The sequence below is a fragment of the Manacus candei genome, unplaced genomic scaffold, assembly GCF_025592945.1.
Source record: "Manacus candei isolate 608988 ecotype Guabito, Panama unplaced genomic scaffold, ASM2559294v1 h1tg000114l, whole genome shotgun sequence".
In the NCBI taxonomy this organism is placed as follows: domain Eukaryota; kingdom Metazoa; phylum Chordata; class Aves; order Passeriformes; family Pipridae; genus Manacus; species Manacus candei.
Window position 1 is genome coordinate 2,556,429 of NW_026138162.1, and position 15,567 is coordinate 2,571,995.

Here is a 15,567-nt window from a genome sequence, read left to right on the forward strand (position 1 = left end):
TTCAAAGCAGTGAAAGGCTAAAAGTGAGGTCACTAGATAAAGAAAGAGGTTTTGAACTAAAAAACCAAAAAGGTTCTCTTATGAAATTTTGAAATTTCATAAGAGACTCTAAAATTTTCCCCAGATCCTCTAGAGTCAACTTAACAAGGCCTCCATAAACCTCCTAGATGTTGCAATGCAAGGTCAGCCTCTCATACATCTCAATTGACACATTGTTATAAGCTTCCTTTTGATTTTGATTCCTCTCTGCTGCCCCAAGATTTCTCAGATGGTTCCCATTTTCACCACGGGCTGCACAAACAGCTGTGCTGACACAATGGATATGATGGTGTGGAGAAAGGAAGGCAAAGCTGAGAGCAGAAATTGCTTAAACCTGAACTGGTTTAAGAAACATGGATTTTTGGTTTCAGCTTTAGAAATGTTCAGTACTGTCTATGAAAATTATGTTATGAACAAATAAACAATAGCAAAAATATCCAATCTCTTAAGGGTTTTAGATAATTTGGAGTTGTCAGGTAGCTGAAAATTACACAACACATGGCATACAGATAATATGGCCATATAGCCATATAAAAAGCACTGGTGGCACTAAATCATGACTTTATAACAATCACTAAATAACAACAGAATGGACTGAACTGGAATTCTCAAGTTTCTTTACACAGCCTTTTTCTTCTGTTTTCAGGGATAACTTTTTCTAGCCTTCCGTATTTGTCTTTTACCCATTACAGAATCAGCAACCTTCAGGACTCACCAGTTTGTTGAAGTACCTGGAGCTTGCAGAAGCAACCTAAGAGCATTTATCTCACACACGTACAAATGACTTTCAAATTATGTACATTCTTCATTGTCTTTACAGTTTGAATGCAGAGCAGCTGAGTCTGTATTGCTGTGCTGGACAGAAAACCTTGTGCCAGCACTGCATAGGTCAGAAGAGTCTGGTCCAAATCACAGTCTGACTGAGTACACATGCTGCTTCTCTTTGTATTGTCTGTGTAAAGGACACAGGGATATAATTCTTATTCTCTGAAACACTTCAGACCATTCTTAGATGGAGCATCTGTTGTGGGATGTGCTGAACAAGCAACTGAACAAATCTAGCAATTTGGTGAGGAAGAGGAGGAGGTTGTTTTTTATCTTCCTACTCTTACTCCTTCCTACTTTGGCATTCATCAGACATTCACAGACAGATCCATTTCATTAGCCCAGCAGACTGTTTCACTTTTGATTCCAATTTATCTTTTGTTAAGCTGTGAGTCAAAGTGATTGGTCACAAGGATGTAATGAGTGCAAGCACAGATGCAGGAGAAAGGAGGTGCTGTACAGTCAGGAAAGGAATAGACAGTGGAGTGGGATAGGGGATGGACCTCTCTCTTTTAGTACTAATGAAATTATTATATGTGCTCAATCATGTAACATTAGACCAAGACAGAGATGTATGACTGGATAATCTAAATTTTGGCCTAGTAGGAACAATTCTCAAATCCCCTATATAATAAAAAGCCTATCTTATGTGTACATGAACTTTCACACTATGTATTGAATTGGTAAAACACATACTTATTAAAGCATGTTAATAGTCTCTGGAACAAATTGTGAGAGATATGTTAGTGCCTTGTCATGTCTTCAAAGTGAATATGATAGTTTGCCACGTTTTTAACTCTGCTTTCTTGCTGCTGCTGAACTGACTCAATAAGTTTCCCTGTTTTGAAATGTGATTGAGTGTGCTGTTGACCTTTCATCATCACAATCATAATACTGAATAGCTAATTTTGTTTAACAGTATAGCATTACTTAGCTATGGGAAGCCATTTCTTTAAAGACTGAAAATGTGTCTAAAACCAGATCTGAGATTTGACTCCTAACACATTTATAGACATATACGAAGTTTTGAGTGCTGTCCAGGCCAAATACTTTAGCAACTCAGCATGTGGTATAACACATTTTAAGACTGTGTCTAGAAATGAAGAAAAATGGGGTTTTCTTCAGGCAAGGTACTGACAGACAGTGGTATAGGTAAACCTATTCAGTGGGAGATACTGTTCCCTCAAGACAGTGTTTTACTGAGCTAGTAGAAATGAGTACTCAGCTTTAGTGAGACCTAGATGTAAATCTTTAATATAAATAGAACAAAAGCCAAGGAAACCTCATTTGGTTTCAGAGATTTTGAACAGTCTTACAATCGTCCTTTATGACAGAAGCAAATTGTGGGGTAGCATCACTCTGTCCCCCGAGTCTACATCTCTCTAACCCCAGAAGATTTATGACCATTGTTAAAAGAGGAAGAAAAATGCAAAAGCAACAAAATGAGTCATTAAATGAGATGCTCAGTTATATTCCTCTCCACTTTCCTTTTTTAACAGACAAAATACAGGAGTAAACCCCTCCAAAACTGAGAAAATAACGCCTCTCTACAGCTTTTTTGTTTATTTGATGTTAAGGAGGTGAGTCAGGTGGTGCATAATAAACCAAATGGATTAACCCCTTGTTTTGTGGGCTGCAAGTTAATCTTAAGAGGAAAATGTGATATTTCATGCTCTACATATACTAAAAAGAGGAAGGTCTTGAAAGTGGGACTGAAGATTTAAGCTTTAAACTTCTGTTTACTTTAATGGGTGTCATGCACCTTAACCCCGTGAAAACATGTCCTTATGCAACCATTAAGGATGAAGATTTTGATTTTTAAATCTTTCATGTACTACACATCCTGGTTTGCATGTCACATAATTGTGCCAAACTGTGCAGTCTGTGCCAGTATATTTTTAATTTTCAGTGCTCTGGCCCCTAGTTTGTGTTCACAGTTTAGTCTTGAACTAATATAGCTGCATCATCACTAGCATTAGAAAGAATTCGTCTGTGCTGGCAAGTGCTTCCTTTCCATATGGAGGAGACAGTTCTACTCACTGATAGGTGTCATTAAGATTAAATTATTCTGATTGTAAAAAAAGACAATTTTGCCAAGACAATATCTTACATGCAGGGGCAAGTATACTTGTAGGTCACTGTATATGTGATATTTCCCCACCTTTAACTTTTCATCTCTATCTTTCTATTAAAACAGGAAAAGAAAAAAAGGAATACAAACAAATTTGGGAATTGATTCTAGTGAGGTCAGATTTTTACCAGACCTGTGAAATTGCCATCTTTGTAATGAGTAATGCTTGGTAATATTGTAAAATTCTCTAAATCAACATGAGTGAGGATTCTTCTGGTGCAGATAGAGCTGTGCAATTTCCATTAGATACATCTTCTTCCCCTGACCCTGGGAAGGGGCCAGGTGCCAACCTAGAGGAGTCAGGACACTGCCAGCAACTGGGAATGAAGGAATAAGAGTTGTTACTGCTGTTGGAAACAACAGGCAGTGCACAGGGTGTTGCACAACCTACACAGGTCTACCCTCTTTGCTGCAGTTGACTCTCCAACAGTTTAAACCTATGAAAATGCAAGAATAATTTAGATCATTTTAGCTCCTTCCCAGAACTGTGAGACCTATGGAACACATTTTCTGTTTTGATTTTTTTCTTATTTTTTAGTTTAAATCTGTACTTGCACAAGGCTCTCATGAAATAGGATGTTTGATCTCCATTTTACAGGGAAGAAAAGGACTAGAAAGACCACAAATGAAGTTTGTGGCAAATTTAGAAACAAAGATCAGATCATGCTCATTGGAAAAGACAGAAAGAAGCTGACACTTTCCTTATTAAGACAAAAAAAAATGTGTCCTTACTTCCAAATGTAATTTTGTGGGATTAGGAGACACTGGATAATTATACAATTTCACATGTCTAATGCAGGGCTGACTGGTACTATAACCCCTGGCAAATGTGCTTACTATAGGTTTTTATAGCAGTTTATGAACTAACAGAAGGAGCAGGCAGTTACCTACTTTAATTGAGGGATTTAACTATCTTTTTTTTTCTGGTAATTTCTTTTTTAAGGTGGAAATAAACTAATTGAGCATTTTTATTTTAAAAGTTGAAAATTTAAATGCATGTTGATATTTCCTGATGGTGTGCAGTTAAATATAGCACCTGACTATCCTTTGGGAGAACAAGATTGTGTTGAGAATAAGGTGCTGTACAGACAAGGCACGTGTGGAGCTGTGACATTCTGTGCACAAACATCCAAAGACCTGAGCACCAAAAATGTCAGGACAGATACAGAATGCAAGCAAGCTTGAGGCCTGTTCCACATATTCAGCAAGTATCTACAAACAATTGCTATAAATAGCTGACAGAAGAGAATTTCTTAAGGTCTGAGTACAGAATTATGGAATTATGCATCAGGGAATACCAGTTCTAAACCTAATTTTGACAGAGATTTCTTGTGTGACTTTATTTCATCTATCTTCTATCTGTCATTTTCTGCATAGAGTATGAATATATTGCAACACTGATCTTAATATTACCATAATAATAAATTTTTCACTGATACATTGAAGACAGTGAAAATAGGACAGTGAATATTCTTTTTCTAGTTAATAAAAGTTTTCTGGTTTTATATAGTTTCTTTCCAAGAAGGCATAAGGAATTCTAGCTGCACTCGAGTGAAGGAAAGTTATATCAGACCAGCAGTGATAAAGTGCTGGTCTCTTGAAGTCAATATTGGACTCAGGCAGCTCCACTGGCAGTAGAGAATCCCTTGACAGGCCTGTAGTTTCCAGGGTCCTCCTTCTTGCCCTTCTTGAAAATCAGGAAAATGTTTGCCAGCTTCCAGTCAGCTGGGACCTCTGGGGATTGCCAAGGCTGCTCAAAAATCACTGAAAGAGGTTTTGTGATTACATCACTCATCTCTTTAAGGATTCTGGGATGAATCCCATCAGGTACTGTAGATTTTTAGGGATCCATCTGGAGCAGCATATCCTGCATAATTTCAGTGTTGATGGGGAGCTGATCATTCTCGCAGTCATGGTCCTCCAGCTCAGGGCACTGAGACCTCCTTGGTCCATCATCTGTGTTGAAGATAGAGGCAAAGAAAGGATTAAACACCTCTGCTTTGTCTCTGTGAGGTGACCATTCTCATCCTGCAATGGGCCTATGATATTTCTATACTGCCTATTGCCATTTATGTATTTGAAAATACTCTTTTTATTGTCACCCACATTTCTGACCAGCTTCCACTCCAGTTAAGCTCTAGCCATATGATTTTTCTCCCTGCAGTGGCAAACAGCATCTCTGTATTCTTCCCATGTCACTTGACCTTGCTTCCACTGGGCATAGACCTTCCTTTTTTTCCTTATTTCCAAAATATTTTGTCCCTTAGTTCCTCAAAGTTCTTTTTAGTCAAAGAATAATTCGTCAGTATCATCCTCCTGTCCAGGAGGTCTATAGCAGATTCCCACAATGACATCTCCATTATTTGTTTGCCTCTTGATTCTTACCCAGAGCCTCTCAACTGTGCCATTGCCAGCTGGGAGCTCCATACATTCTACCCCTTCTATTACACACAGTGCCACCCCTCTGTCTCTGCTGCCCTACCCATTCCTCCTGAAGAGCCTGTAACCATCTAACAGGGCACTCCAGTCACAGGACTCATCCCAACAGGTTTCACTTATGCCAATGATGCCAAATTTCTGGACCTGGGCCAAAGCTTCCAGCTCCTCTTGTTTGTTCCTTGTGCTACGTGCACTGGGATAGAAACATTTCAGGTATATTTCAGGTGCATTGTAGCCAACACCTCTTGAGGCATGAGTGATCCCATGAGTGATCCCATGAGTGCTGGTTTTCTCAAGTTTTGGCACACATAAGAGTCCTGCTTATCCAACTTGATTTCCTTTTATGACAAGGTTAGCCACTTAGATGATCAAGGGAAGCCAATTTATATCGTCTTTCTGGATTTCAGTAAAGCTTTTGATCCTTCTGGACAAAATGTCCAACACACACAGCTGGATAAACACATTGTGGGGTGGGTGAGCAATTACCTCACGAGTTGAGCACTGAGGGTAATAGTGAATGGGGTAACATCAGACTGGGGACCTGTCATCTTGGGCCCTATGCTCTTCAGCATCATAATGAATGACTCGGATGTAGGACTTCAAGGGATACTAAGCAGGTTTGCAGATGACACAAAACTCTGAGGAGCTGTTGACTCCTTCGAAGGCAGGAAGGCCCTGTAGAGGGACCTCGACAAATTAGAGAAATGGGCAATCACCAACCACGGAAAGTTCAACAATGGAAAGTGCTGGATTCTGCACTCAGGATGGGGCAACCTCTGATGTACGTACAGACTGGGAATGAGATGCTGGAAAGCAGTGCTGCAGAAAGGGACCTGGAGGTCCTGGTTGGTGGCAAGTTGAATCTGAGTCAGCAGTGCCCTGGCAGCCAGGAGGGCCAACCGTGTCCTGGGGGGCATCAGGCAAAGCATCGCCAGCTGGTCAAGGGAGGGGATTGTCCTGCTCTGCTCTGCACTGGTGCGACCTCACCTTGAATATTGTGGCAGTTTTGGGCACCACAATATAAGAAAGATATTAAGCTATTAGACTGTGTTCAAAGGAGGGTAACAAAGATGGTGAAGGGCCTTGAGGGGAAGCCATATGAGGAGTGGCTGAGGTCACTTGTCTGTTCAGCCTGGAGAAGAGGAGACTGAGGGAAGATCTCATTGCAGTTTGCAACTTCCTTGTGAGGGGAAGAGGAGCCATAGACACTGATCTCTTCTCTGTGGTGACCAGTGACAGAACCCAAGGTAATGGCCTTGAGGAGGTTTAGGCTAGATATTAGAAAGAGATTCTTCAACCCAGAGAGTGGTTGAGCACCAGAACAGGCTCCCCAGGGAAGTGGTCACTGCACCAAGCTTTCCATAGTCCAGGCACATAGCGTGACTCTTGGAGATGGTCCTCTATAGGGTTAAGAGTTGGACTCTATGGTCCCTGTGGGTACCTTCTAACTCAGCATGTTCTGTGATTCTATGGCTTTTACTCTCCACTAAAAACATTCACCACCATCTTACTTGGCCAAAACATAGATTTTTCATAGCCTAGGATCTAAGATAATGCTCAGGTTGCTCATGTCTTGCGTCACATATGTTGCGGCCACTTGGAGACATAAATATAGGCTTGCTCTTTCTCTGAAGGAAACTGGCTTTGCACTTATGTTATTAGGGGCATAAGTAATTTCACTTTCTTTTTTAATTAGTCTGTGGCTGGTCAGGACAGAAATTGTCTTTGTAAGGGCAGGAGTCATTGATCTACTGCTCAAATTTTCTACCAGTATCACCACACTGGGAGTGAAATAGTACATCCACGAAGCTGATCATTGTAATAACAATAAGAATGACCTGATCTGCAGAACAGTAAAATTATGCCCCTCCCTAGGCAGAATGAGGGTCAGGTAAATGAGATTCAGGTAAATGAAATTAATTTTTTAACCTTTCTGTCAACAGTTTGTTCGCAAATGCAAAGCAAAATAGTAAAATACAAGCTGAGATTAACAGATCTGTAAACAAATGTAGATTTTCATTTCTTGTGGGTCCATCATGGTATACTGTTAAAGTGCTTTGGGTCTAAAGATTTGCTGATAAGAGCACAGATTCCAATCTGTGCAGCACATCTGGAGAAACACTGCATATCTCTCTGGAAATAGATTAATGAAGACAGAAATATGGATTGGTACAGAGACAGATAGATCAGTGAATCCCCATGAGAACCATTCTTCTCAGTGTCAGAAATGCCTGAGAGTTGCCTGTGACACTGATCTGTTTTCTCCATTATGGTAGTATAAAGCACTATACTCTGGGCAGAGTGTCTACCCATTTCATTTTCAAGTGCAGTCATAAGTGTACCTCCAACCCATTCAATACAGTGTGGCGCATAATATTTCAGTTTTATGGAAAGAGGCTTGAGGTAATCAAGTATGAAGTGGGTTAGACAGAATGATGCATAATGCTGTCCCCATACAGAACGTAACTTAAAAAGCATCCAACAGGGGCATTAGCTGGAGCTCTTCTCAAGAAGTTTAACACCATAATTTGGCAGTGTTAGTCCAAGTTTGTTCCAGTCACACCACATATAGGAGAATGTAGGCAAGGCTGCTTTCATTCAAAGAACTGCAGGACAAAAAGAATAATTTATGTGCAGGTTTCAAGGAGGGTTTGGGACTTCCTAATCATTTTGCAAAGTTGACAAGCTGAAGTTGGTAGTTGCTTGGAAATTCTTTGTGGAAGGATGCTAATTTGGTACTGAAATTTTCTTGAAAATATGACAGTTTCCCCTGTTATTTCTGGTAAGAAAAATAAAATAAAAAGCACCCTGTTGGGTGAGAACATCACATTTTGAAACCTTTTATTAAGGATTGATTTTATTTTTAATGGAAGTATTTATTAATCTTTTTCTGGAAAAAATGTACCATGTTGTCCTAGTTAGGACAGCTGAGATCAGTTCATCATGGTGGGTGTAACCCAAAACTGTATTCTATAGCCTTCCATGTCATTTCCCAGAAACTAGACTATTGTTGTCAATAGACTATTCGCACCCTCTGCCCATAGAGCCTGACTCCTCAGGCTATAAACTAGGTGTTAAGAGGCCTGTGAGATAGGAGGATGTTTCTGTCCTCACACCCTTTGTGAAACTCCCCGCCCTGAGAGGAGTACCAAGCATTCCTGCCTGAACTGGAGGATATATAATCTTGGAGTTTTGGAACATTTTTCAACCCACTCGTGGGATCCAGAGGAAGGCTGCATCTCATCGCTCTCAACCAGACTTAGACCACCACTGGACTGCGATCACCAGTTCTGGCCAGACTGCAGCAGCTCTCCCACCAACAGGTTCTTCCCCTCTCCCTTTACTTTGGACTCAAACAGGGCCCAAGGAACACCACTTTGTTCATGCCCCAGGGTACTGGGTTATACATTTGGGTTTTTGTGGGTTGAGACCAATTGTTTGTTTGTATTATTGTACTTACTGTATTATTTTAATAAATTCTTATTCTGATTTATAATCTCTCCTTTGAGTTGAGTTCATTCCCCCTGCTGGTTAACTTTTAAACCAGCACACATGTATAGACTGGTACAAGCAGTTTTGGTGGCTTTTGAATTAGGTGAAATACCTCCATAGCTAATGTGCATGCAGATGTTGAGAATTCGTTGGAGTAGCTCTTCCTAGAAATTCAGGCCATATGAGACCTGGATTTCTTATTAGGACTATTGTGTCATGGAGAACACCTCACAAAATCAAAGCAGTTGTTTTCTTCATAGTGTTGTGGCTAATAGTCATATTTAGACTCTGACAGGTTATGTAGTCATGCTATTTTTGGCAGCAGGGATTTTCTGATGCTTGTGGGAATGAGGTGTTTTGTTGACAGTTTTCTTCAACCCACTGCAGAAACTGCTGGGGATAAATAGGTCAGCCAATTGGAGACACTTGCCAGAGCTGTGGATTTCATGAGGCTAAATTTCATTTCAAAATCTTCCCTGTCCTCATAAAATGTGTTTGTTCTTCAGAATGATTTCATTCTAACAGATAGGCTTGGACTTCAAATAAAAGAATCAGTGTGTTCGTAATATCCCTGCATATAACTTGTTTAAGTTGTCAAGTGACCACCCACGCAAAGTACTAAGAGTAAGAAGTCATGGCTCACATTATCATGAACCAGAGAAGATATTGCAGAAGATATGCATTTCTGCTGTGCGTGCATTTTAATAGTTTCTTTGAATCAGACTTCTGAGCTTTGGAAACATACAATTCATGGACACAAAAAGACACAGTACAGCATAGGCATGTAGCTGCTGAAAACATACAGTACTGCCAGCCAAGTAAGTTAAGCAGAAAATGAATTACATGTCATGCTGTTGAGTTTCATTATATCTAGTAAAAATGGACTAGGGAAACCCCTTAAGATGCAGAAAAAGCCAGTTATCAATAGATCTTCAATTTACTTTCTCCATATACAGAATATAAATTTAATTTTAAAACATGAAGGGAGATGTTTCTAAAGGCGAATAACATCCCCACTTTGAGAACTTTGCCCTTTTTTGTTTCAATACACAAGTATAAGCCAGGAAGAGATTTCATTCCCTTTGCTACTGTAAAGGAATTCATACTTACATTTTACTATGACCAAACCCCAATTTTCCTAAATCAACCGTGCAATTTTTTTTTTGCAACATTTCCAGGGCTAGTGGTTTTTTTGTGTGGAGGGAGATGAATGATTTGATATAAAAATGGTCTGCTTGGTTTTCGCACTCGGAAAGTACTTTTTATCCTCCTGTAAAACAGAAACCAAATAATGAAAAACTTGAAGCAAACCAATTCACTGCTTCATATTTTCATAAAACTGCACAATGAGAACACTGGTGTATCTTTTCAAATTTCACAAGTAGTGATATACTTTCCCCAGTGAGTCACACATAGTCAACACCCAGTAATCAGGGTAAATGCATGTGTAAGAGATTTCTTTTTTTTTTTTTTTGGACAGGTAGTGGATAGTAGAAATCAGCTGATATATAACATGAATGCTAAAAGATTTAGGATTCTTTTTGATGAATGTGTTTTACAGGGTAAACATTGTCTAGAATCAGGATAAAATATTGGAATGTGTCAGTGGCTGCCACTCCACCTACTGCACAAGGAAAACATCAGCTCCACTTGTTAAAAATAATCCCTATATCCTAAGGGATTCAAGGATGGGGATTTGGTGCCAGGTAAGTTAAGAGGCAGAACTAGTAGGGTCCACAAGAAGAGGGAGAATCAAGGGATACTTATCATAAAATTATTTCAAACTCTGCCTGTATTTGAATCTACATTGCTGTGGTTTAGCACAATGCCTTTTCCCTGCAGTCAAGGAGAAAATGAAAAAAAAAGGTTGAGGTTGCTGCACCCGTGCATCTTAGTTTAGTACAGGAAGACATCCTAATCAGTGTCCAGCTCTGCTTCTTCTTAAGAGACCACTCAAAATCCATTTAACAAAGGCTCTAAGAACATTTGAGCTGTCATCCTCAATTGTGAGAAAGGAGAACTGCTCCAGGAAACCTTTGTTCCAGTGTGGAAGTGAAAAATGAGCTGCCTGTGAATGCCATCCAAAAAAAGGAGAGAACAGAGTTTGGCTGGACCAGGTAGACTGCTAATAGCAGGGGGAATAATCAAATCAGAACTGAAAATGGACTTGATACTAACTAACTTGCACTATGTGTGACTCCCAAATCTGAACAGCCCTCATATGAACTAGAAAAACTCTAATTTCTATTTGTCAGACTAGGAAGTGCATAGCAGGAGGTTGAAAGAAAGAGTCACTAAAACTTCAGACATTGCTTTTCCACAAGATATGCTGTCCTTAAAAGAAAGGGGAACCATACTGGTCAACTTGGTCTGCTCTGTGACAGACTAGTTATGTGCAGCTCTTGTGTACACAGCCGCTATGTGAAAAGTTTGGCCTTTTGGCAGCTTTCCTTGCTATTCCTACTGTGTAAAAGCAATTTTAGAGGGATGTAGAACAAAGCTGTTGACAATAAAACCTGAATTTAAATTGAAGCATAGTAAGAACCACATGGTAAAGTATGGTACAATGGCAAATCATCATTAATCACTCTTATTTTCTGGAGCAAATCATTATTGTTAATAACAGCATATGGTTACTCTGATGGAATAAGTAGATTGGAAAGCAAGAAACCATTTGCATGGTGTCAGACATACCAGTCTATTAGGGTTATTTGCTTAATTGTAAATTTGCTTCAGGTTTAATGGTAGATGCCTTATTTTTGCCGGTTTCTCCTGCTGTAAGCAACTGCATAAAAGTCAGCTTCTTGTTGTCTAAAAGTTCAAGGAGAAACACTTTCCTAATATTCCAAGCTGGATACATTTATGAGCAATTTCTTCTGTAGTTCTTCCAAGCATTCTGTAAACACCTCTAAAAATTGGTGAAAGTTTCAACCTGAATGGAGGTACGTGGATATCTATAGTCATAACAAACGATCTGCGACTATATGTGCAATATGGTTTGTGATAAGCATCTGGCTTCACCCTATTTTAGAACTGTTTCTTCAATAAATATCACTTGAATTAGGAAAATTGAAAACATCCAAAATCTGGACATGCTAAAATACTAGTGATCTTACTTTTAAACCAGGTTTGTGTAGGGGTAAATATACAGAAATATAAGCATCCTGCACCATGTTATCTTTACTTTCTTTGCCATTTTTACCCATTGACTAAAATGTTACCATTCAGACATGAAATGTACATAATTAAATTCAAATACTACTATAAAAAAGCAACTCTGTCCTATGAAATTGTTGATTTTCTCCAAAATCTTTCTAGTTTGTCTTATAAGGTAACACTTATAGTAAAATGCATTAAAAGATCACTAGTCATGCATTGGATCCACACATTTTCTCTGGATGCAGACCTTTGTGTTTATAAAAAAAGCCTTTTTCACCTCTGCAAGTGTCTCACTGCAAATTTGTGCCTAGATTTCCTTGGTGTTCTTGGCAATTGCTTTTCCAACCTGTCACTCACATTTAATATCTCTCAAGAATTAGCACAGATTTCAAGTCTTCAAGGAATCACCTTGTCTTGACCTGCTTGTAGAAGCTGTAGACTTTAAACTGGTAAGTGATTTATCCAGTCTGCAACTTCTGAGCTAGAGATTTTTTAGAAAAATGATCTAGGCTTTATTTAAAGACTGAAGATGATGTAAAATCCAATGCCTCACTAGAAAAGCTATTTCAGTGGTTAGATACTCCGTGTTAAAAAATGTCTTCCTCAATATCTGTCTGAATTTGTCTTACATTAGCCTCCAGCCATTGCATACTGTGAAGTTTCTGCCTGTTAAAGATGCTCATACTTTAAGAAATTTATTCCACACTTAACTACAGAAAGTAATGCAATCACCTTATTTTTCTCTTGAATAAACACCAGATATGGACATCATCATCAAATAATGATTTCACAAATGCTATGCAGAGAAAAGCAGTAGGAAATGACAGTATATACATTTGCACCTTTCAATCCTTATGTTCTGCTTACACATAAGAGATTCACCATGACATTCCCAAAAATTACATTTACCAGAAGGCAATTTCAACTGATTATCATTCAGATGGCTGCCTCAGTACCTTTTTCTTAGTCATTGCTTTTTAAAAATCACTATCTGATTGACCTTATTTTTATCTGCACAAACTTTGCGTGGAACATGGATATTGATAAGAACTAATCTTTCATTATTCAATACTGCAATAGGTTGACCTTGGCTGACTGCCAGGTGCCCACTCAGCTTTCTCTCTTCTGCTCCTCAGCAGAACAAAGGAACAGTATAAGATGAAAAAACTCATGAGTTGAGTGAGGTAGATCTTTCACCAATTACTGTCCCAGGCAAAACATATTCAACTTGAGGGATATTAATTTAGTTTATTGCCAATTAAAAATAGAGTAGAATAGTGAGAAACAAAGCCGAAACAAAGCCAAAACTAAACGCATCTTTTCACCACTCCCACTGCTTTCCAGGCTCAAATTCTTCTGACTCCTCTACCTCTGTCTCCCCACTCCAGAGCGGAGCATTGGGATGGGTAATGGGATTGTGATCTGTTCATAATGCTTCAGGTCTGCTGCTCCTTCCTCCGCATGTCTTCCCCTGTTCATCGTGGGGTCCTTCCTATGGGTTGCAGCTCTTCCTGAACTGCTACAGTGGGGGTCCCCAGCAGGCTGTAGTTTCCTTCAGTTACATCTATTCTGCTGCAGCATCAAGTCCTTCGTGAGATGCAGAATCGATATCTGCTCCAATGTGGTCCTTTATGGGCTGCAGGGGGACAGCCTGCCCCACTATGATCTCCTCCATGGATTACAGGGAAATCTCAGCTCTAGCATCTGAAGCACTTCCTCCCCCCCTCCTTCTTCCCTGACCTTGGTGCCTGCATGTCTGTTTCTCTCACTTTTCTTTCACTCCTCTCTCCCAGCTGCCATGTAGCATCTTTTACTCTTCCTTAAATCTGTTTTGCCAGAAGTGCCGCCACCTCAACCAGAGCCTCAGCTGTGCCCTGCAGGACAGTCTGACATCTGGAACTGGCCGTGACCGGCCCAGGGCAGCCCTGGTCTCTCCTCAAGGAGCCTCTGCAACCCCCACTGCCAGCACTGGGTCATCTGCACCCCAGATGTCCACCCCTCACCTTTGTGAAACACATATTTAAGAATTATCATAAAGTATACATTCATCATACAGTCTGCATAAACTTCACTCACATCAATAAACAGAATTGCCCACAGCAAGGTTGAACAGATACCATGACTGCACCAACTATGGTGGACAACACGTGCACACCACACACCTCATTCCTATACCAAATTACAACAACAAAACATTCCCCACAAATATTCTGCTTTCTAGCAGTGTCCAGATCAAGATTTGCCCATTACCTGCTGTCCTTTTCTTGAATTCCTCCAGAGCCCACGTGTGGTACCAGAAAAGTCTGTGGTGTGTTAACCTGCTCTGACCTCACAGTAGCTACCCCAGCAGTTCCCCTGCTGTCAAACTCCACATTAATCAAATACAAATACCCTTTCTCTTTTTGTGTCATCTACAAGTTTAATGAAGAACAATTTTGTGTTTTCTCTCAATAAATATACTAAAAATCATTAGCCACGTACATATTAGATTCCTTTGTATTCTTTATTCTCATTCTTTATTTTTAACTGTCCTCTCAGCTTAATGACAAATGCATGCTGTATTCATATCTGCTCATTTTCCCTAGATAACTGATAAATGTATTTAAAACTTCCAAATCATGCACCAGGTTTGTGGCAAGTAGCAATTAATCATCTTTCTAGAATTTCAATACCTTTTTTTCATAAACCTTTGATAGTGTTCCTTTAGATAGTTTTCATACGACATAATAACATTTGATACACATGATTTAACTTTCAGTAGTGTGTTTTCTTATCCACAGTAAGTTACACTGAAGCATAGGGCCATATTTTAACTGGAAGACTTACTAATAATTTGAAACTCTGCTAAACCCCCCTCTGGTGCAGTAAGTATGGACAAAAGAGCAAAGAGTGCTTTTTTTCTTTTTTTTTTCCTCCCCTCCTCTGGTTAGGAAAAGTTCGTTTTCACAAATGTTTTTCAGAAACTGTGCTTGAGGCAGTGGAAGCTGCAGAGCGTCTATAGCAAAGACTCCCTTCCTTCTGTAGGACTTTATCCAGGAATGTGCAGAAGTGTAGCCTTTGGTTGCACTAACAGATGTTCATCCTTCCTTTCCCTCATTGTAAGAATCATCTTCTCCTAGCCTATTACTGTGTCAATGCTTTTATTGCTGTGACAGCCCTATGATCCTGTATATCAGCCTATGAATCATGAAGGATTTGCAGTCCTGATGTAGGATCTCCTTGAAGTTTATCTCTTCCAATGAAATGAGAGAATACCTTTTTTCTCTATCATGAGTCCTTGTGCCAGTTGACTTGGAGACAATAGAAAAATGATGTCTCTTAGTATGAAAACATTAGCCAAATCATCAGGCAACGGAAACACATGTTCACTGTTATTGTCATCAATGCGAGTTTTAAAAGGATCTTTAAACCTTTGGGGTTGCTACTATAATCGTAACCAAAGGTAATACTTTGAAATAAAATACTCTATTTTAAAAGAGAAT